The 23,490-nt window shown below is 43.9% G+C and overlaps 1 protein-coding gene across 1 annotated transcript in view; it reads right to left on the bottom strand.

Moving 5' to 3' along the window:
• LOC126293252 (angiotensin-converting enzyme-like) overlaps positions 1 to 23,490 on the bottom strand; it is a 1,024,671-nt gene that overhangs the window by 173,627 nt on the left and 827,554 nt on the right. The gene's annotated exons all lie outside the window — the stretch shown is intronic.

The raw sequence follows: 23,490 nt of genomic DNA, 5'->3' as shown, positions 1-23,490 counted from the left end.
TAGTACACGCTCCTGCAAACGTTATCGAACTGTTCGTGCAGATGGTTGTTGTCTTGCAAACGTCCCCATCCGTTGATTCAGGGATCGAGACGTGGCTGCACGATCCGTTACAGCCGTGCGGATAAGATGCTTGTCATCCCGACTGCTAGTGATACGAGGCCGTTGGGATCCAGCACGGCGTTCCGTATTACCCTCCTGAACCCACCGATTCCATATTCTGCTAAGAGTCATTGCATCTCGACCAACGCGAGCACCAATGTCGCGATACGATAAACCGCAGTCGCGATAGGCCACAATTCCACCATTATCAAAGTTGGAAATGTGATGGTTCGCATTTCTCTTCCTTACACGAGGCATCACATCAACGTTTAACCAGGCAACGCCAGTCAATTGCTGTTTGTGTATGACAAATCGGTTGGAAACTTTCCTCTTGTCAGCACGTTGTAGGTGTCGCCACCGGCACCATCCTTGTGTGAATGCTCTGAAAAGCTAATCATTTGCATATCACAGCATCTTCTTCCTGTCGCTTAAATTTCACGTCTGTAGCTCGTCATCTTAGTGGTGTAGCGATTTTAATGGCCAATAGTGTATAAGTACAGAAAGCTGGACAGTTTGTACACGATGGGCGCAGCTGCTAGGCGTGTCTACACCGTGATTCTGTACACGCCTCTGTGGCAACGCTTCTTCATAGGTGTGCAGACGGCTACTTGTTTTCGCCAACAGCTGTTCGCGCTTCGCAGTTCAAAACTGTGTAAAGTATTCCCAAGTGTCGCGGATTTTATGTGAAGTGACTGCACTGCAGGAGAGTCTAAGAAGTGTACTAAAACCTCATGCATGATCAGGTATTTTTTCACGCATCTCTTTGTTTATGACGCCGTATCGTACGAAGTATGTGTCGCAGAAGAATATACTGGTGCACGTATATTAGTGGCACTTATGGATGGCTGCGAAATATTGCAAAGTAATATACATTTAAACGCAGTGCACTATGCGGCAGTTATTCACTGATCTGAGTGTTTATGACCTCATCTCTCCTGATCTATGTAGTAAACAGTCATATAATTTTGTAGGTAGATTCAGTGTGACATGTACGTACATTCTGCAAAATAGTTAGCAGCAAAGAAGTAATAAATTTAAACGCGATGCGAGATGCGGCAGTTTTTGACGCATCTCACTGTTTATTGTGTCGTATCTCCTGAACAATGACAGGTGGGTGGCTCCTACCCTCACAGCTATTGTTCTGTTGCAGTAAGTAAGAACCACCAAACCTCTTATTAGTTTTGAGTATGATAACGAGGAGAGAGAAGGGAGGAGCATCTACTGATGGATAGAATGGTATGTGAAATGAGGATGTGGGCAGAGAGAGGAGGAGAACAGAGGGAGCAAGAGGAGATGGACCGACAGAGGGAGAGGAGGAAATGGATAGAGAAAGAGGAGACGGACAAAAACAGGGATAGAAGGCAGAAGGAAATAAAGAGAGGGAGGAGGGAAGAGATGGACAGAAAGAGGGGAGGGGTGGGCGGGGGTTGGAGATTAGACTGACTAACAGAAGATACGTATAAGTAAATACCCTGAGAACGCCGAGTTTCTCAGGTAGTACGAGGCGTGTTTTTTAATTAAGTACCGTTCTGAAATTAAAAAAAGACGAGCTAAGATATCTCAATAATTTTATTTTCACAAGAAGGCCTGTACCTTAATCTACGCACAGACGCCATTACAGTCTGATTCTTCCTTGTTGTGCACTGAGTGTTTAAGATGCCTCCGATAATCCTGAGTCCCGCCGACTGTGAAGTACGGGCTGTTATAAAATAAAAGATCTGTGCAGTTTACGCGGAAAACATCATGAGTGATTGAATGGTAACAAAGTGGGTGAGAGCATTTAAAGATGGCCGCCAAATGTGCATGATGAACAACGGAGTGGGCGTCTTTCGGTCTTTAATGAAAGTTCGGTGCAGGAAGTGGACAACAAGGTGAGAGAAAACAGACGCTTTACGATATCCTCCTTGCGGGACGACTTTCCTAATGTTTCTCGTAGTGTTTTGTATGGCACTGTGACCGAGCATTTGAATTACCGCAAATTGTGCGCACGTTGGGCACCGAAAATGTTGACGGATGTGCACAGAACCAAACGTTTAGAGAGTGCATTGAATTTCCTTGAGCGATACCACGACAACGGTGATGGTTTCTTAAGCCAAATAGATACGGGCGATGAAACATGGGTGGCCTACGTCACACCAGAATCAAAGCAACATTCCATGGAAGTTGGGCAAGGGCATCGTTTCGCTGCAAGACAATGCCCGTCCGCACGTGGCGAATCAGACCAAAGATCTCACAAAATCTTTTCGAAAGGAAACTAGATCATCCTCAGTACAGTCCCAAACTTGCGCCCAGTGACTACCATCTGTTCCTGCACTTGGAGAAACACCTGGGCGGTCAGCGTCTTCAAGGCGATGAAGAAGTGAAAACAGTGGTGATGCAGTGATTAACAAGTCAGGCAGCAGACGTCTATGAAAAGGGTAGTCAAAAACTGATACAACGTTATGACAAGTGCCTCAATATTGACGGAAATTATGTGGAAAAGTAGATTAAGGTACAGGATTTCATGTAAAAATAAAATTATTGATCTATCTTAGCACGACTTTTTTTAATTTCAAAACGGTACTTACTTAAAAAAATCACAGATGTGATTATGAAAGTTCACACTTTACAGTGAACGGGTAGTATCTTGAAAAGAGGTTGTGTAAGATGATCATCAAGAAAAACTATGGAATTACCAATAGAATGTACTCAGGTTAGATTATACTGAGTAAATTAGATCACGAAATGAGGCGATGAAATTAGAAAACTATTTCCATTATTTAGGCAGCAAAATAGCTGATGATGCGAGAGTAACAAATATAGACTGCGAAAAAAAACAAGAAACCCTTTTCCGGAAAATGATAAAAAATGTTAAAATATAAATATACACTGATGAGCCAAAACATCATGCCCAGTTGCGCTGAGGACACGTAACACGGTAAGGAAAGTATACCAGGAACGCAGAAACGAATGGGGAACCTTTCTGAGCCGTAGTTGTGTCCGGCTCTTCGAAAAGTGCGCCAGGTGGAGTGCTTTCGCTTCGCGTCTAGTGTTTGCGGTGACGCTTTCGGTTTGGCGCGCTGTTTGGATCGCTACCGCCCTCAGGCGGGAGCTGGAGCAAGTGTAGGGTCGCGTGACGATCGAGGAGTACGTACTGGGCGGTGAGCGAGAGAGGTGGCGGCGCGAGCGGGGCCCTGCTGTTGGGGGTCGTCAACTGGTCGCCACGTGCTTTGGCCGACCTCTCGGCTGTCAGGGGCTAAGTCTGCCTCACCCGCACGTACGTGGCTTATGAAGCTTAGAAGCCGTCGTGCAGGAGATCAGCGCGTGGGACCGTCTGTCTTCTTATCAGCCATTGAAACCACTGGCAGCGGTTGGCTCTGACGAGCGTAAGGAAGAGCGACGTGTTCCCGGTGCTTTAGTGGAGTGTGAGAAGTTCAGTACTGTCTTTATGTAACAGTTGTTTTTCAAGTTCTAGTGAAGTGTATGAGCTTATCCACCAGTGGTTTTGTTGGAGTCTTCCCACCACAGTTTTCGTCTGCCTGTCCGCGGGAATCTGGTAACTGCTTCTTGGTCGGGCCGTTTCATTCACAGCTTGATTGGGTGATTTAGGGTCGGTCTCGCGTGTCTCTGTGGTTCGGAGTTTGTGCAGGCACGGTCCTCGCTACATCTTCTGGTTTTGGTAACTCGGGGAGGTGGTGGCTTGTAATGCAAGTTTCGGGCCTGATCTGCTGTGGCCCTGTAGACCACCAGTAACTGTTCAGACTATTGTGATCTGGGCCCCTTTAGACGTGTCATTCCCTCACCGAGGTAAGGAATTTTTTTTTTGGAACTGCCTTTAATGTGGAGGATTGTGTGCTGGCTTATTCACATTTATCTTGTAACACGTGACAGGTGTAATGTAAGTTATTTGTTTGCGAACCGCCCTAATTGATGGTTCACATTCCATAGGCGAAACGAATCGCAAATGGTCAAAATCCACGAACATATATGCGACTTTGTCTAAGAGCAGATTGTTGTGGCCCGGCCCCTGGAGACGAGCTTGTCGGAAATGAAGCTCGTGGGCGGTTGGTGGCGAACTACCGTCTTGAGGATCTGCAGAAAGTGGCTGACAGACAGTGGGACGATCGGTAGCCGTGCACGCCCACCACAAGCCGTGCGGCTCTGAGACTCGCCCGATCTGTGGAGGAGGGCAGGCAGGGAGCTGCGGCGGCTCCGCTGAGCTCCAGCCACAGGTGTTCCAGAGCCGGCGGTCCACCGCAGCAGACGACCCCTACACGTCTTCCCACGTCGACCCAGCGGCACCGTCCGGTACGATTACGGTGCGCACGGGATCGCTGGGGTTGGACCGCGGATCAACGCCAACATGTCGTCCGGTCGGGTGAGCCACGCCTGCTGTCACTCCATGTCGTCGGTCGCATCTGGAAACGCCGCCATGCACGCAAAAGGCTGTTCGAAATACACCCCACGCCACGGACGTGGGCCGCTGGAGAGCAGCATTATGCTCTGGTGCACATTCACTTGGGCTTCAGCGGGACCTGTGGTGGCAACTGAAGGCACCACCAGAACTGTGCGCTACATGAGTATCACTGTGGACCACTTTCATGTTTCGTCCGTCTGAACTCCACGGCACAGATTTGGGACGCTGTCGGGTCTGAAAATGCCTGCCCTGAGCGTAGACGTGTGGTCCCACGTACCTCCGCAAACCTACCGAGGACTTGTCGAATCCGTGTCACGCAGGCTCTCTGCTCCTTTATGGCACTCCATAGATGTACCAACACGCTGTTAAACTAGTGCTCATAATGGCATGGCTGAGCTGTCTAGTTGTTAGCAGGTCTTTCCTAAAAGCATTCCAAGCGTGTAGTCTGGTGCGTAATTGAAACGTGCACGATAAACAGACAATAAACAAATAAAAGCTTTTGAAATGTAATTAGAGTCGTAAAACTATCGCAGGCTACAGTGAGTAAATGTAGACTACGTAGTACATGAGCCGTGTGTCGGCTCTCAAAGATTGTTCTGAGTCCTTCCATTCCATCGTTAATTGATTCTTTCATATTTATCGTTATGGTGCGTACGATTCTGTTGAGATTCCCCTTTGACGGGGTGTCTGGTCTTATCGATCTTCGAGTCGTTGCTTCCTGTTAGCCTTGTGTAAGGGGAGAAGATATTTGGGGGGATGGCCGGTTTTTAAAATCTGGAATGAGAGAATGTCGTACGATGAGACCGCGGCGTGGCGTGGCGGTGGAGAGTTGGCTGTTGTTTCGAGAAGCCGCGTGGTCTGTCCTGGCGGTACGATACGAGTGGGTTGAGTTGACGGGACGAGGCTGTAAGCTCTAGCTGTGAGCATCTGGGGGCCACGGCTGCGGTTCCAAGTCACTACACAGTGGGAGCGGCAACGGACGTCTTTAAATTTTCCGTCTGGAGGCGGGAATGATGGACTAGTAACTCGCGTAACCTGAGGAGTGGTATTTCGCCGCCGTGGGTGCAGAGAAGACGAGGGCTCCGGTGACAGAGCGCGTGGCTGCGTGACTGTGCCCAGTTGGGTACGGTGGCGAGGTGGACACGGTCGGGTGTGAGGGACCTCTGCATCGGAGTTCACCTGCTGTTTCTCTGATAAACTGCAAGTTAAGTTGGTTACAGGTTTACATGTTAATTGAAGAATTTTGGTTCGTGCAACCAGCGTCTTATCTGCCTTGTAGCCTCCGGATTTCCTGTCCCTGTCCCTGTCACCGGCGTATTTATAGACAGTGACCTTTTGACTTCTTATTAGTACTGCCTGGGAGGAAGTGTATTTTTGGGCAGGGTTTATGGTTCCTGATTTGATTCCTCCTCCTCCTCCCCTGGCCTCGCGTGAGGTCGATGTGATTTCTGAATGTGAGGCGTTGTGGGTCTGATAGTCCGCTTCTAGCCTGAGCATCCCTCGGGAGACAATTGTGGCCGCCCTTACACCCCGTCGGTTAATTATTTATATCCCAGGACATGGTATTAAAGTTGTTAGTTATTGTAAGATGTTAAATGGTTGTATTTTACTCCGATTGTTTTTGGCCACTGTTTAGAAAGGTTAAGTTTGCCTTTCATTGGTGGGTTTTTAAAATTATGTGGCTTTAAAATTGTTAGTTATTGTAAAAGGTGAATGACTGTATCTTTACTTTGATTGTTTTAATCTGCTTGGCATCCTTTGAAAATGTTAGTTCTGAAATTGTATGCAATTTATTTTGTTTCATTACTTGGAAAGATTTAATTTTGTTATTAAATGCTTTATAAAAGTCTGTTGTAAGTAAAATGGCTTGGCTATTAACGGTAAAGTTTTTAATTTCATACTTGGAAAATTTTGATTTGTTATCAAATGTTTTATCAAAGCCGGTTTTAAGTAATTTGGCTTGTCAGTTAGATGTAAAGTGAATTATTTTGAAAAGACACTCATGCCTGCTAGTTTTTTTTTTTTTTTTTTTTTTGATCTGTTCCTGGTCAAGTGGTAAAGCAATGATTTTTTATGGTTGAAGTAATCAATAAAGAAATTGTAAATTGCAACTCGACAGTAACCAACTAATTTTGGCCCCTGTTTCCCAACTGAGGGGTTTTCCTTGATTAATCGTAATACCCGTCTCAGTATATACAGTTGCTTTAGTCAGGTACGAACGTAACTGCGTTACCTGTACGTTAGGTGTGTTGCATATCTATAGGGCGTTACCTCGTTTCCATCTGCATGTTTGTGTATGCGACCAGTAACTTACTCGCTTCCCCTAGAACCAAGAAACAATCACGTGTCTACAAACTTGGAGAGCATACATAAAAGCACAGAAGTTAGTTTTTCGCCTAATTTTTATTACTTACAAAATGGCATTTATATTTCGCGAAGATATAAAAAAGCAAAAAAAAAAAAAAACAAAGTAGACCAACACTGAAAGAGGGGCGATTATAATTTTGTACAAAACAAACAATAAGCTGAGGGAAGTCGTCAGCTCCAAGTTCCTCTTTTACACATTCATTTCTTTCCCTGCCAATGCTACCGATAATCCTACCGTTTGCTACGTCACTTATGTACCATACCAAAACAACCAAGGTGTCGTTTTAGTTTTGACGCAATGCGACTCTCAGGCGCTGCAGTCATGGACTGTGCGGCTGATCCTGGCGGAGGTTCGAATCCTCCTTCGGGCATGGGCGTGTGTGTTTGTCCTTAGGATAATTTAGGTTAAGTATTGTGTAAGCTTAGGGAGTGATGACCTTAGCAGTTTTAAGTCCCATAAGATTTCACACACATTTGAACAATGCGACTCTAAATGTGATGCTGCAGAAAATAATGCCGATGATGATGATGATGGAGAAGATGATGATGTTTTGTGAGCGCACTACAGCAAAGTGTTTTACGCCTGTAAGGATGCCGACGATCAGATTCGTAGACAGAGTAGCTAGTGAAGAAGTACTGAATCAAACGGGGAAGAAGAGGTATTTGTGGAACAACTTGGTAAAAAGATGATTTTGATATATAAGTTGACAGGACACGCCCGGAGTTCTCAAGGGATCGTCAACTTGGTGATGGAGAGAAATGTGTGAGCTGACATTAAAAAAATTACAAGAGGTCTTGAAGGGTTGAGCACAACAAGCTCTTCGGACGGTTGTAAGGTGCGGCAATTATATAGAGAAAAGAGCGCAGAATGAGATAGAGCTGCATCAAACCAGTTTTCGGGCGGATAACTCCAGCAACACGGTGAAGTTAGTAAATCAGCAGTAATGAGTGAAGATGAGGCTCTCCCGCACCCAGCGGTGCCGCGGCGCTGAAGGCAGGTAAAGGCGCAGAGCGTCACGTAATGAGCACCATTAGCCATCAACCTCAGCACCTGGGACCACCCGCCAGAAGCCTCCACGAGGCAGCCGCAGCACTACCTCACACTACGAACCGTCGTCGGACGAGTATCGTGCCAATAAAACACGCCGACACCTGCCTGTTGCTTGCGGGCGGACGTGATCCGCAATATTACCACGAAGCGCCAAACCTGGTGACAATGAGCAGCCAGGCACTGCACCGTCACGTCGCCCTCCTACAGAACTATAAAGAAGCGACAGTTCGAGTGGCTACTGCCAAGTCTCTCGCCACGCTGTCCCTCGATAAAGACATGATTTTACAGTTCGTGCATTCATATCTTAGGTTGCATACATGATAGTAACAGTTCAATTTATTTAAAAACTACTTAATATCTTCTAAAACCTTATTATCTGTTAATAGTTTCTCTATTACAGGGCGATACAAAAACGGTTAAGCAATGATTTAGTCTCATCCTCGGGTGTGTATTTCTGTTGTTGTGGTCTTCAATCCAGAGACTGGTTTGATGCAGCTCTCCACGCTAATTTATCCTGTGCACGCTGCTTCATCTCCCAGTACCTAATGCAACCTACATCCCTCTGGTCTGCTTACTGTATCCATCCTTTTGTCTTCATCTACGATTTTTACCCTCCATGCTTCCCTTCAGTACTAAATTGGTGCCGACCGCGGTGGTCTAGCGGTTCTAGGCGCGCAGTCCGGAACCGCGCGACCGCTACGGTCGTAGGTTCGAATCCTGCCTCGGGTACGGATGTGCGTGACGTCCTTAGGTTAGTTGGGTTTAAGTAGTTCTAAGCTCTAGGGGACTCATGACCAAAGAAGTTAAGTCCCATAGTGCTCAGAGCCATTTGAACTAAATTGGAGACCCCTCGATTCCTCAGAACATGTCCTACCAACCGATCCCTTTTTCTAGTCACATTGCACCAGGAGTATATTCAATAACTCCTCATTAGTTACGTGATCTACCCATCTAATCTTCAACATTATTCTGCAGCACCGCATTTTGAAAGCTCCTATTCTCTTCTTGTTTAACATTTTATTCGTCCAAGTTTCACTTCCATACTTAGCTGCACTCCAGACAAATACGTTAAGAAACGACTACCTGACAAATCTATACTCCATGTTAACAAATTTGTCTTCTTCAGAAACGCTTTCTTTGCCATAGTCAGTCTACATTTTGTAGCCTCTCTACTTCAACCATCATCAGTTATGTTGCTCCCCAAATAGCGAAATTCATTTACTACTTTAACTGTCCCATTTTCTAATCTAATTCCCTCAGCGTCACCTGATTTAAGTCGACTACATTCCATTTATCTGCACTTCGCTTTTTTTGACGTTCCTCACGTGTAGAACCGATAGAGGTACTCAAGGTACCCTCCACCACACACCGTCAGGTGGCTTGCGGAGTATGGATGTAGATGTAGAGTGTATGAATACAATTAATTTAACCCTTGTATGCATGTCTGACCTCTACCTTAAGACAGCAACTAAAGGTTGATATTAAGGGATATATTATACAGTTCTGAAGGAGTTGGTCACACAGAATGAATAAAATAGTATTTATTACGATATTATTACTTCTATTTTAATGTAACATGAAACGCAATATTAATTTTAATTTTCCAGAATCGAATAACTAACTGTCAGTTTTACTGATCCACACCGGACCATTTGAATTATCATGTATTTCATTTTCTCGTAATTTACTTTCAGGCCAAGTCTTGATCCTTCTGTTGCAGGCTCAAAGATGTAGAGGTCAATGGGACAACCAGTCACATCTAATAGTTGGTGAACACAAATTCGAGCGCGTTGAACAGTTCAAATTTCTGGGATCAGTGATAGCTGAACAAAATCAGCGACAGATAGAAATAAAAACGAGGCTACAAACTGCTAACCGAGCTCATTATGCAATAAAAACTCTCTTAGGGTCCAAACTGCTGACTAGGAAAACTAAAAGTTATATAATACAATCATCAGACCAGTTCTAATCCATGTGGCAGAAACATGGAGCCTAACGAAAACAGAACACCACCATTTACAAGCGTTTGAAAATAAAATTTATAGAAAAATCTTTGGTCCATATTATGACAATGAATCACAATGCTGGAAGAAAAGACACAACATAGAAATCCACGAGCTTCCACGAAACATAATAAATGCTAGAAGACAATGGGTTGGACACCTGATGAGAATAAAAGAAGAATATTCAGAGAGAAGCCATATGGCGAAAGAGCAAGGGGCAGACCCAGGAGTACTTGGCGCAATGAAATTTATTGCATATGAGAAAGATTGCAAACCAGACTAATTACTCACTACAAGTATTACTCTCCATAAATAATTTCACTCTGTTCTTAACGTAGAGGGTGATTCACGGAGACATGCAAATATTTTAATATGTTATTCTATAAGTGAAACTGAAGAAAAAGTTCATATAAACATAGGTCCACAAATGTTTGGTTACGGAGTTACGGCTACTAAAAGATTTTGCTTGAAATTTAGCAACTTCACTAATATGAAGCCATCGCAAAACTGTATAAGATTAAAGTACAGCAAGATTTCGATTTATTTTGTTGTTGTTGGGCTGGTGAATCTAATAAATCATGTCCCAGACGTGTATCTGCAGTATATATTTTTTTAAATTCCAGACAATTACCCAAAGTTTTCAACAGAAGTCGTAGAGAATTTAATTTTGAACAAATGATCGTAATAACTTTAACTAAAACCGTATGATTGTGTCAGATAATCTGCTATTATTAATACCATAGTACATACGCAGATTATCTGACTCATTCATACGGTTTCAGTTAAAATGATTACGATCATTTGTTCAAAATTAAATTCTCTGCGACTTCTGTTGAAAACTCTGCGGAATTGTCTGGAATTTAAAAATACAAATTAGGCCAAGTAGTCGATAAATTACGTCTTTGCTTATTTGATTTTTTCTGGAAAACTACTGCAGATACACGTCTGGGACATGATTTATTAGATTCACCAGACCAACAACAACAAAATAAATGGAAATCATGCTTCACTTTAATCTCACATTTAGAAATACGTGTAACGACATTCCCCTCAAGAGCGGGTAGTTCGCCTTCCGTAATGTTCGCACATGCATTGACAATGCGCTGACCCATGTTGTCAGGCGTTGTCGGTGGGTCACGATAGCAAATATCCTTCAACTTTCCCTACAGAAAGAAATCCGGGGACGTCAGATCCGGTGAACGTGCGGGCCATGGTATGGTACTTCGACGACCAATCCACCTCTCATGAAATATGCTATTCAATACCGCTTCAACCGCACGCGAGCTATGTGCCAGACATCCATCATGTTGGAAGTACATCATCATTCTGTCATGCAGTGAAACATCTTGTAGTAACATCGGTAGAGCATTACGTAGGAAATTACCATACACTGCACCATTTAGATTGCCATCGATAAAATGGGGCCAATTATCCTACCTCTCATGATGCCGCACCATACACTAACCGGCCAAGGTCGCTGACGTTCCACTTATCTCAGCCATCGTAGATTTTTAGTTGAACAATTGTACATATTATGCCGGTTTATGTTACCGCTGTTGGTGAATGACGCTTCGTCGCTAAATAGAACGCATGCAAAAAATCTGTCATCATCCCGTAATTTCTCTTGTGCCCAGTGGCATAACTGTACACGACGTTCAAAGTCGTCGCCATGCAATTCCTGGTGCATAGAAATATGGTACGTGTGCAATCGACGTTAATGTAGCCCAATTTGTCTGCTACTTATGTACGGATTAGCCGCGACAGCAGCTGAAACACCTACTTGGCCATCATCATTTGTTGCAGGTCGTGGTTGACGTTTCACATGTGGCTGAACACTTCCTGTTTCCTTAAATAACGTAACTATCCGGCGAACGGTCCGGACACTTGGATGATGTCGTCCAGGATACCGAGCAGCATGCATAGCACACGCCCGTTGGGAATTTTGATCACAATAGCCATACATCAACACGATATCTACCTTTTCCGCAATTGGTAAAAGGTCCATTTTAACACGGGTAATGAATGTATCACGAAGCAAATACCGTCCGCACTGGTGGAATGTTACATGGTACCGCGTACTTATACGTTTGTGACTATTACAGCGTCATCTATCACAAAGCGAAAAAAGTGGTCCAACTAAAACATTCATATTTCTTTACGTACTACACGAATGTGCAATAAAAAATAGGGGTTCCTATTTAAAAAAACGCAGTTGATATCCGTTTGACCTATGGCAGCGCCGTCTAGAGGGCCAACCATAGCGCCATCTGGTTTCCCCCTCCAAGCTAGACGAGTTTCTTTCTTTGTAGTTTTTTTCGTTTGATGCATATTTCGTGAGATATTTGGCCCGGTCACTATCAATGGACCACCCTGTATACATTTATTATATTGCATTTCCTCGATGAATGACCACTTTGTGACTCACAGGTGTGGACATGTGAAGCATACTCCTTTTGGTGATCTTCGAATCGCACCAATGTTCGTCCATTATCTGTGTATCGTAGAGCTTTATTTTGGAGGCATGCCCTGTTGATTCTTCTCTCCATATGACAAAAGTTCTGATTTTATAAGATCTGCCTTGCATATAGTGGTAGTGAAAATAAGCAGAAGATATTTGCTGTTATTACTTAGAATATGTTTCTGCATGAGAGAGAATACTATCTTCTTCAAGTGTCTTTCCAATCTATGTACTCGCCCTTTGATCAAGAGAACGAACCCTCATGTTCGTTCATTGAAAAGGAATGTTTCTTTTTATGTCTTAGAGTTTTCATGGTGCTGTGTACTCCTATCCCGCTCACTGGTGACAGTGATTTACTGTACTTAGTACCATTGTGACCGACAAGGAAACATACAACTTTGTAGTCTGTTATCAGTAATCTAGCTACTCTAACACGTCATACTAGTAAAATATGCAGCGATAAGCCAAAACATTATGACCACTGCCCACTACAAGGTTGGAAGCAGCTTTGTGGCGTTGCGAGCGCGTGACGGAGTTAGAAAATTATGAAAGCTGAGCAGAAACGGACGGGCGTTTACCCTAGCGAAGATAGACGCTGCAAATGGAGAAATCGACCGAGATAAGCGACTTTACCAAAACGTAGATTATTATTACTACGCAGAGTCTGTGAACGAGTATCTCGAAAAGGCGAAGATGGTCGAATGTTCACGTGCTACTATCGTGACCATCTACGGGAAGAGGTACAACGACAGTGAACCTATCGCTAGGCGCCAAATGTTTGGACATCCACGACTCTTCACAGAGCATGTGGTTTGGAGGCTTGTATGCCGTGTAACGTAGGACAGATGGCAATCTGTGGCACCTCTGGGTAAAGAGCACACAATACCGTTGGACGCACATGTGTTTCGGAGCACACTGTTTAGCGCACACTGTTGAAGACGCAGCTCCGCAGCAGACCATCCCTACGTGTTCACATGTTGGACCAACGGCATCGTCAGCTACGGCTGTGGTGGGGCTCGAGATAATCGAGATTGGACCAGGCATCACTGGAAACGTGTCTGCTCGACGGATGAATGACGCCTCTGTTGCACCACGTCCACGGTTGTCTCCACAAACGCTGCCGTCCAGACGTCGAAACGTGCAGCGGCCACGGACGGAGAGTGGCGGGAGCAGCAGCACGTTGTGCCAGAGAGACTCCCGCGCCTGCACGGTGCCGTGGTAGTGGTCGGAGACACGCTCACAGCTGCGAACCACCTGCAACCCTAATGGCGGCGTCATCTTTCAGCAGTATAACTGTCCGTGCTACAGTGGTTTGAGGAGCATTATAGTGACTCATGTTAAAGTTCACTTGATGTGAATCCCAAGGCTCCAGTTTGGTTCGCTATCGAGCGCCGTCAGGGCGTTCACAAATCAGCGACCAGTTATTTACGGGAATTACACGACTTGTGCGTAAACACCTCGTGCCACATAGGTGCACAAATCTACCGACGAATTTTGCAAAAGGTGATACGCAGAATCGGTGGTCTATTCCGATAAAAAGACGGTCCAACAAGATATTAAGCATATGGTCATAACGTTTTTGCTCGTCAGTATAATTGAAGCGTGGCAAAGGCAGCTGATTCGGCAAGGGGTCTGACTTACCCCCGTACACACTATACGAGGAGGACTAAGAGAGATAAAATATAATGAGTAATTTGACTTGCAACAAACAATATTCCTTCCGAAGTAAATAACTTTTATTTCAAAGGATTACACACGTCATCAAGTGAAACAAATATATTTCAAGACAATTTCTTGAGAGACTGAAAGTTTTCCAGGTCCAAACGAAACCTGTTATGCATCCCAAGCTTAATATCGTTTTCTTAAAATACGAGGGATGTCCAGAAAGTAAGTTCCGATCGATCGTGAATGGAAACTACTATGAGAATCCGATAAAGCTTTGCACAGATGTGTTGGGCAATGTCTCTAGTATGACCCTAGATACCATCACGTCGCTCTTCTCATTTCTGAGCGCACAGTAAACACTTAAAGATGTCTAGGAAATAGTGTCTCCCGCCTAGTACGAGTGCCGGGGGAGAAATTTCGCCTGAAGCTATGCAGCCAACATTACATAACTGTCGTGCGGTTTCTTCTTCAAGACAAATCTCAGCCGCATTCTGCAGGGGCAATGAAGATGCTCCCGCATCGTTTTCAATTGGAAATGTTTGATTACCGACAATACAGCCCGTAATTGTCGCGCTCTGAGTTTCATCTCTGCTCACGAGAACCGCTGGCTATGAAGACAACATTTTTGCACAGACAACGAGCTGTAGGCCAGCGTAGAGAATTGACGGAAAGCACTGGCGGATGCCCTCTATGATTAGGGTATTGGAAAGTTGGTACAACGCTACGACAAATGTCTAAGTCAGAACACCGATTACGCAGAGAAATAGCTGGAAAGTGTAGCTAACTGTTACAAATAAATCATTTCTGATTTTCACTGTGGTTTCCATTTCTCCATCAATCGGAACTTACTTTCTGGACAGCCCTCGTACTCTGTCTGCCAACGTTCGAAGTGCCAGAACCAGATAACTTGGATGGTTACAAGATGAAGCATCAAAAATGCCACTGGTTAGAAGGCCACGTAGTGTACGTCAGCACTGGGGACCCCGGGAATAGATCGGTGATGGAAAATCAACAGATGCCGGCGAAAGCCCCACAGCGGAGACGTCGCTATGCCTGCGGTAGGAAGGCCGGGCCACCAGACAGCCCAACTGGCGCAGTGTTACTGATACTGCCAGCGCCTAGTTTGACACCATCCGAAAGTTGGGAAACCGAGTATTTTAAGGAAATAATGTTCAATTAGTTGTACTTATACACCAGACGATAAATCATAGCGAAACCAGTTGTGTATGACCCTGTAATAATGGAACAATTAACAGCCAAAGCAGCTACCGAAACTTTTTTAGTAGTATTATTAGTTATTACAAAATTATTAAAATATTTGTCTCAGATGAAGAATTCTGGTATAACTTCGGCGTGAAATACGGTTAAAATCCCAACCTATTACCGAAAGTCTCCACCATCGTCTGCAGAGGCTAACTTAACTGCCTTGAAACTGGAGAGGCTTACACTTTTATGCTGAGACGTCTGCATTTGATTGGCTGGATGACATACTAAGGTATTAATTAAATTTCAAACAAAAAATATCCCAAGTCAGTATTTTTGTCTAGAATATGGTAGAACAGTTTCCTAAAGAAATTTCTTAGCGACTCGTAACGAAAACAAGAGTAATCAATATACACTGCAGCGGGAAAGAAACTGGTATAGGCAAGCGTATTCAAATCCAGACATATGTAAACAGCGAGAATACGGAGCTGCGATGCACAAAGTCTCTATTATGATATTTCACTGAAAAAATACGGCAACCAGCCACTTTTTAATGCGTTTTTTATTTACGCCAATATGCATTTCGGGTTTGCACCCATCTTCAGCTGGCAAATTACATGGATCTTCAGTTACTACAGTAGTACAATCTCGACAGCAGTTTGGATGCTGCAGCAAGCCTGTGCAAAGCAATAACTCCAATCAGTTACTTCAATTTCGCGAGTTTAAAGTCACAAACTATCAGCTGTTCATTTTACTTACTTTCTCCTCTCCTTGTTTTTTCCTGGCTTTTTTTTTTTTTGCAACGACACAAACACTTTTTATCACGTATTTTGCACAGGCGCACTGCGTTATCCGCCATGTTGTCGACTGACAGTTTTTGTTTACATACAAATGGTTTATCTATGGACAGAGTTATATTTTTACGAAAGTTTTGAGGTTCTAAGATAAGCTATTGTATTCTAAATATTGACTTGGCTGATAGAAGTAGTCTAACATAACACATTTATACAAAGCAGTAATTCATACATTTACAATATAACAAAGATATAATTAAGATATTAGAATTAAGATTTTTATGTTTTTTACATGCATTTGCTGGGTTTATAACAGATTACGTTGTTTGATGATTGTGCTTAGTAAGTGGTTTGATAAGTAGAGTGTGGAAGTTTTTTAGAAATATTCGGTTTGGCAGCTCTGTTTGGTCGTTAAGTATGTCAGAAGGGGATGCATGTTTATGTGAATAAATTTCGATTTCTTCTAGGAGGTTCATTCTTTTTCCTTTGTTGGCTAAGTGGAGAACTTGTAGGTTACGGGATATGTCTGTTTCTTGATGTTCTTCTTCTGCTACATGTTGGGCGAATGTGGATTTATTTAAGTTTTTTAAACGAAGAGCATCCATGTGTTCTCGAAACCGTATGCTGAAGTTTCTCCCTGTTTGGCCTATGTATGTTTTTGGACATGAGTTGTAGTTAAGTTTGTATATTCCTGATTGATTGTACGGTTTGGTATTATTTTTAATGTTATGGATAGCTTTGTCCTTTATTTTGTTATTTGTATAGTAGCTGATTTTGATATCTGTTCCTCGGAACAAGTTTGCTATTTTATATGACAGCTTTCCTACAAATGGCAAGCTTACATATTTTTCTTTTGGCTGTGTTGTGGTATTCTTTAATGTAGTTTTGTTATTGTGTTTGTTTATGTGGGGATTTATCTTAGAGTTTAGTTCATCTATTAATTTTGGATTGTAACCATTATTGTAAGCAATTGCTTTGATGGTGTTTAGTTCTTCTATTTGGTCAGCTGGTTGTAGTGGTATTTTGTGCATTCTGTTTAGCATTGCTCTGTATGAAGCCGTCTTATGTTGATCCGGGTGGCAGGATGACTTATTAATTGTGTTATCTGTGTATGTTGGTTTCCTGTATACTTGAAATTTGTGTTTGTTGTTGGAGCTACTTATGCAGAGATCCAGAAAATTTAAACCTACTTCTGTTTGGTGTTCTACAGTGAAGATGATGTTCTGATGCATTTTATTCATTTCTTTTGTAAGGTTATCAATTTCTTCTGCTGTGCCATCAAATAAGACTATTATATCATCAACATACCTTCTGTAATAAATTATCTTGTTTACCATCTGGGGGTTTTCTTTAAAAAATTTACATTCTAAGTTATTGATGAAAATATCTGCTAGCAAACTGGCAAGGCAGCTACCCATAGCCAGGCCCTCTTTCTGCTGGTACATTTTGTTATTAAAAGAAAAATAGTTGTGTGATAGTACTAGTGTTAATAGATCAATGAATTCATATATTTCTGGTAATGCCAAATTTTTATGTTTAAGTAAATTGTTTTTAATTATTTCTTTGTTTCTTTGACGGGTATGTTTGTGTAGAGGTTTGTGATGTCAAGTGATGCAAACCTAGCAGTATCAGGAATCTGAATTTCCTTTAGACAATTAATAAGTTCATAACTGTTCTTTACTGAGTATGTCTCTTCAAATTTGAATGTGTTGCTAAGGACCTCATTCAGTTTCTTGCTGATTTTATAAGTTGGGCTGCTCCGAGAATTAACAATTGGACGTATGGGACAGTTAACTTTATGGGTCTTAGGTTGTGCTCGTAGACGTGGTGCATAAGGGTTCATAACAGTGCATTCATGTATATCTTTTGCATTTGCATGTTGCAGGTCATGTACAGGCCTTTCTGGATACAGAAAATGTTCGACTGCTGCCCTGGCCAGCACATTCTCGAGGTCTCTCACCAATTGAAAACGTCTGATCAATGGTGGCCGAGCAACTGGCTCGTCACAATACGCAAGTCACTACTCTCGATGAACTGTGGTATCGTGTTGAAGCTGCACGGGCAGCTGTACCTGTACACGCCATCCAAGCTCTGTTTGACTCAACACCCAGGCGTATCAAGTCAGTTATTACGGCCAGAGGTGGTTGTTCTGGGTACTGATTTCTCAGGATCTATCCACCCAAACTGCGTGAAAATGTAATTACATGTCAGTTCTGGCATAATATATTTGCCCAATAAATACCCGTTTATGATCTGCATTTCTCGTTGGCGTAGCAATTTTGATGGCCAGTGGTGTACTTAGCCGCCGCGGCGCGCTCCAGATGCTGCTGGCCGCCCGGCCCGTAACGGGGCTCTGACAGCCCCTCGCCTCCTCCGCGGCAGTGGCCTCCAGCCTGCCGGGTAATCAGCCGCCACTCAGGCCGGTCGTTGCCGGGACACGTCCGTCTCCCCGCTGATCACGCGCATTACTCTCCCTGTGCAAGGCGACCAGCTCACTCTTCGCCACAAGTATTAGACCACTTCTGCCAGTCGCTGTTCGCGATAGCATCGTAACTGCAGCCGTTTATCGCGCTACCAGAGGATCACATTTCGCTCTGACCCTCAGTCAGACACATTACCGACGGCGGCGTCGTTAGTGGCTTCCTTTCCCGGCGCGAGCCTCTGGTACACTGGTATTTGAACCAGCCGCCATCTGACCGCCATAGCACGCAGCACTGGACACCACTGGAAGCTGTGCTGCTATGTACGCCGCTGCCATTGTACGGACCGCCCCCACTATGCAGCCATATGCGCTGCGCAAAGCACTGTGCCTTACTGTTCTCACACTTTCCCAGGCGCGAAAATTTCGCCTGTTCCGAGAAGAAATACAAACATCACCCTGAAAAAACAGGAGAGTCTAATGGTATGATTGTCTGGGAGATAGCGAGGGGCAGGTTTCACCGTCTAATCTGAGGCCTGTCACGGCTCAGCTCATTTGATTTACCCGCGAGATTGTTTCACTTGTTTTCGCCGCGGCGATATGGGGCGTGATAGGTGCAAGTTTTGGGAGGACGGCTCGGTCGGTGTATGGCGACAGGACGGAAGCGGCGGGGAGTCAGCTGGTGCCTGCCGACTAAGGACTGCGTGGAGTGTGGCTGTTGGCGAGCATGTGGGGGGGGGGGGGGGGGGGGGAACGGAAGGCTCGCTTGCTTAGTGCGGTTCTCCGTGACCAGCTGTTGTTTGTTGGGCCTAGCGCTCGAGTGCAACAGGAAACTGCATCGGTGTAGTTCTCGTCACCTGGCTAAGGCCGAAATTTTCATATACGTTTATTATATTTAATGATCGCTACTTTATTATGTGGTTGGTATTTGTAGTCAGCATATTGTGATTTGAAATACTTCAGAGAATATCATCATGTGCCAGGCGTCTACTGCGAATAAATTCTTAATCTGTTTCACAGTGTATGGCGCGGTATCCACTATCATCGATCATTTTAGAAAAGTTCTGTCCAAATTATTATTACATTAGACTTTCTTAAAATTGGTGCATTTAAATTGCAAATTTCCTAATTCTACTAATATTGCTTGGGATAAACCAATCTATTTCTTGATATTGCCATCTTTGTGTATTAAGTTGTGTTTCTTCTCGAGACTGACTGAATTGATTTTGGAACACGTGGGGTGAGTATTTAAATGAAAATTTGCTAGATAACACAACCGTCGTGAAATTGAAAACTTGACAGTGTTTGCTCATGTCACCAGTCGTTAATTTTATTTCTGTCTTGTAGCTTACTTAACTGATATAAAATAAATTAGAAATTTTGTGTATTTGTCGCGAAAGGTGAACTGATGTCACATGAAAGAAAAATAAGTGACATTTGTGTAGGGTTTACGTAAGCTTAAAAAATTGATCATCATTGCCACGTTCTTTTTATTTTTTATTTTTTTTTTCTTCAAGCAAGTAGTAGGGAATTTGTTACACTCTTGCCAAATTGAATTTTTTAAAGGTTTGATTTACATGTAGTACAAATCACAAGTTCAATATTTTGCTGGTTAATATTTGTACATGTTGCAGTATTGTACGATATATTATACCCATTACTAACACTACCTTTATGTAATGTGTCAGAGTGGGGCTGCATGTTCTACAGAATGTTAAAAAAAATTTTTTTATTGATAAAATTTTCTTTTAAGCTGTTAGTTGTATTAACTTGAATGTATAACCAATTACTGTTAAATAATAAATTTGTGTCAACAAGGCTTGGACCAAATAAATGTGCCTACACCCTCCCCGTCCTGGCTCTGCTACCATCTCTACATCACATAATCAGAAACGTTTTGAAATTTCCTGGCAGATTAAAATTGTGTGCCGGACCGAGACTCGAACTCGGGACCTTTCTTTTTGCGGGAAAGTGCCAGGAAGTTTCATATCAGCTCACACTCCGCTGCAGAGTGAAAATCTCATTCTGGGAGAAATGTTTTTGCTGGCCTTTAAGCACAGTGCCACGTTTTCTTCGCGAAGTCTGACAGTCGAGTTCTGATACGTGTGCCTGACTAACGATTGGTATATATATATATATATATATATATATATATATATATATATATATATGTGTGTGTGTGTGTGTGTGTGTGTGTGTGTGTGGTAATAATAACGGCTTGGGACAAGGACTGAGAGAGGAGATGGGTTGGGTTGTTTCGGGGAAGAGACCAAACAGCGAGGTCATTGGTCTCATCGGATTAGGGAAGGATGGGGAAGGAAGTCGGCAGTTCCCATTCAAACGAACCATCCCAGCATTTGCCTGGTGTGATTAAGCGAAATCACGGAAAACCTAAATCAGGATGGCCGGACGCGGGATTGAACCGTCGTCCTCCCGAATGCGGGTGCAGTGTGCTACCACTGCGCCACCTCTCTCGGTGTGGTACAGTGTTCTGTGTCTCTTGTACGAGGGCCGTTCAGTAAATAACGCAACACTTTTTTTTCTGAAAGCAGGTTGGTTTTATTCAGGATTCCAAAACAACAAATTATTCTGCACTGTTTTGGCTGCAAAACCCGACGTGCCAACATAATCTCTGTTCAATGCGAAGGCGTTTCGCCCCCTTTTTGGGAGGGCCCGTGTGGCCGCATGGTACCACTACACTGTGCGACGTCGGAGGCGACGACTTGCCATGTCAACAACCTCCCATTCATCTACGTGCTGTTTCTCATGGAGTGTATACTTACTTGCCCCAAACGGATGATCCTCAGAGATGCGAGATCTGGACTGGACGGGACACACGTTTGAATATACCAACTGGTGGACGACTGTGTCAGCACTCCCCACAGAGAAGTCCAGTTAAGCGATGTTTGCAGACGCCTCGCCCAACGACTCACCGTGCTTTTGTTTGCTGACAGTTCTCAGTGGACGTTCTCCAAGTGCCTATTAATATCTGTCATGCTCTGGTTTTCCGCGTAGGCGGCTAAGGGAACTCGATGAGAGCTCTCTCCTTGAAACGCAGCTCCACTGCCGGCGCGATTTGAAGCTACGTATCGCGGCGCCACCAATCCGAACTTCATGAGTATTGCATAATGATCCACGACAAATTTCACAAGATAAATTCTTCTCGGGTAGACAGCCGAGTCAATGCGTTGTTCTCCAGCAACGTTTCAGCAAGTTTCTTACTTGCCATCTTCGCCTTAAGATGGCAAGTAAGAAACTTGCTGAAACGTTGCTGGAGAACAACGCATTGACTCGGCTGTCAACCCGAGAAGAATTTATCTTCAAGATCCGCCGAGAAAGCCTGCATTCTCATATGACAAATTTCACAGTTTTTCAAACGAGATTCTCCAAGGAAAAAATGTATTCCACTACTTATTATACGCCCCTCGTACGATGATTGTGATAATAGAGTCAGCATGTTCAAGACCGATGCCGGCGCAGAGCCTACTCCTCTCGAATACCGCCATCGAGGCCAAAGAGCTTAATGTCTTCACCCAATGGACAGATCAACACCAAACCAGTCACTTGCAGAGAGGCTTGGAGTTCAGGTCAGGACATTGACGCAAAGTCTGGAAATCAGGAAATTTACGCCGTCACCTCTTCTCCCCTTCTTCCGGAAAGGCAAAGGGAAAGCAACCAAGTGCAGGACCCACACATCCCGCTGTCAGAAAAACAGGGCTCAGGCCTCGCAGGAGCCAAACATCCCGCACTCAAGAAAACATAAATAATACGTCGCATGATCCACACCTCGCGCAATAAGAGAAACAGGACCCACGCCTCCCGCTATGGATCCAGTGCCCTCCTTTAAAGCGGGTAGCAGCTTCTAGTCGAAGCTGCAAACATTTTTCATGTCTGCCGCAAGTAACGGGCCAAGGCAGCCAGTACGACGCGGAGTAGCGGGGCGGTTACGTATCCAAGAACAGATCGTGCCCCGACCTGCTTAACTTCGCTGATGGATGGGAACTGGTGTATTCAACGAGGCTTAGAGGCGCTGCAGTGATCTACGCCGCATCTGAAATCAAAATTAATGCTTTATTTTTGTAGCAAAAACAGACTTTTGACCTCACGGTTCTCACGAGTTAAGCAGTGCAAATCTGAAAGAGGAAATAAAGGTAGAAAGGGGCAGTACGATATAAGGCAATATGATTTTTGATAAAACTTCACAGCCTTTGTCGTAGAGTGCTGGATTTACAGGCTAGCAAAGAAACTTTGACAAAAGTAGTTCCGAGTGCTGCACATAGCAATTTCATCATTTTTCAAACAAAATTAACAAGATTCTGGCTGAAATTACACTTAAGAGCATGTTTCTTGCTCTCTTAGAGACACTACACGGATCCGTGCCGAACTCCGGTTGTTTTATTTGACTTTTGTAGTCTTTGAAGCGATTCTGCATCGCCTCCGAGAAAGCGTAGCTGGGGAACACCTGCCCGCAAACAGAATCTGAGGCCACAGCGTCGAACCTTCGGACTTTTGACATCAGAATCCAACTGATTTACGTTAGAATACAGTATCGCTGACATCAAGCTCATGGGGAAATTGCAGTGGCTACTTTGGGTATCGTGGGAAGTTTCGAAGAACAGGAAGGATCGAGAGCAATAATCGATCTTAAAAAATCGGTAACACGAAAAAAAAGCTCTTAAAACGACCGAACATTTATTTTTCGCGGGCAGTCATTAATAGAGGCTCGTTACTCAGAAAAGAAAGTGAGATAAAGGAAGGCCTACAGCCTCAAGGACTCGAAGAGCAACCAAGCATTACTTGCCAAGGCGAACTGGTAACTCAGCCGCAGTGCGAATTAACTGACGTGAAATAGTTAAAGTCGCGTTCCAGTTGGAAGTAGCACTCTTACCTCCCCCAGTGCGAGCAGCATAAGTGATTTCGTGGGAAGCTGCCAGAACGTGCAAACAGTCATTAATTTTATTTACGGAGATAACGAGCAAAGTCTGATAGATCCGAATGATAAAGTGACGGGATGTGCCTGCTAATGCCGACAAGT

This window comes from Schistocerca gregaria, chromosome 10, assembly GCF_023897955.1.
Source record: "Schistocerca gregaria isolate iqSchGreg1 chromosome 10, iqSchGreg1.2, whole genome shotgun sequence".
Taxonomy (NCBI): domain Eukaryota; kingdom Metazoa; phylum Arthropoda; class Insecta; order Orthoptera; family Acrididae; genus Schistocerca; species Schistocerca gregaria.
The sequence above is the reverse complement of the archived record's forward strand: the minus strand, read 5'-3'. Positions and strand labels throughout refer to the sequence as shown.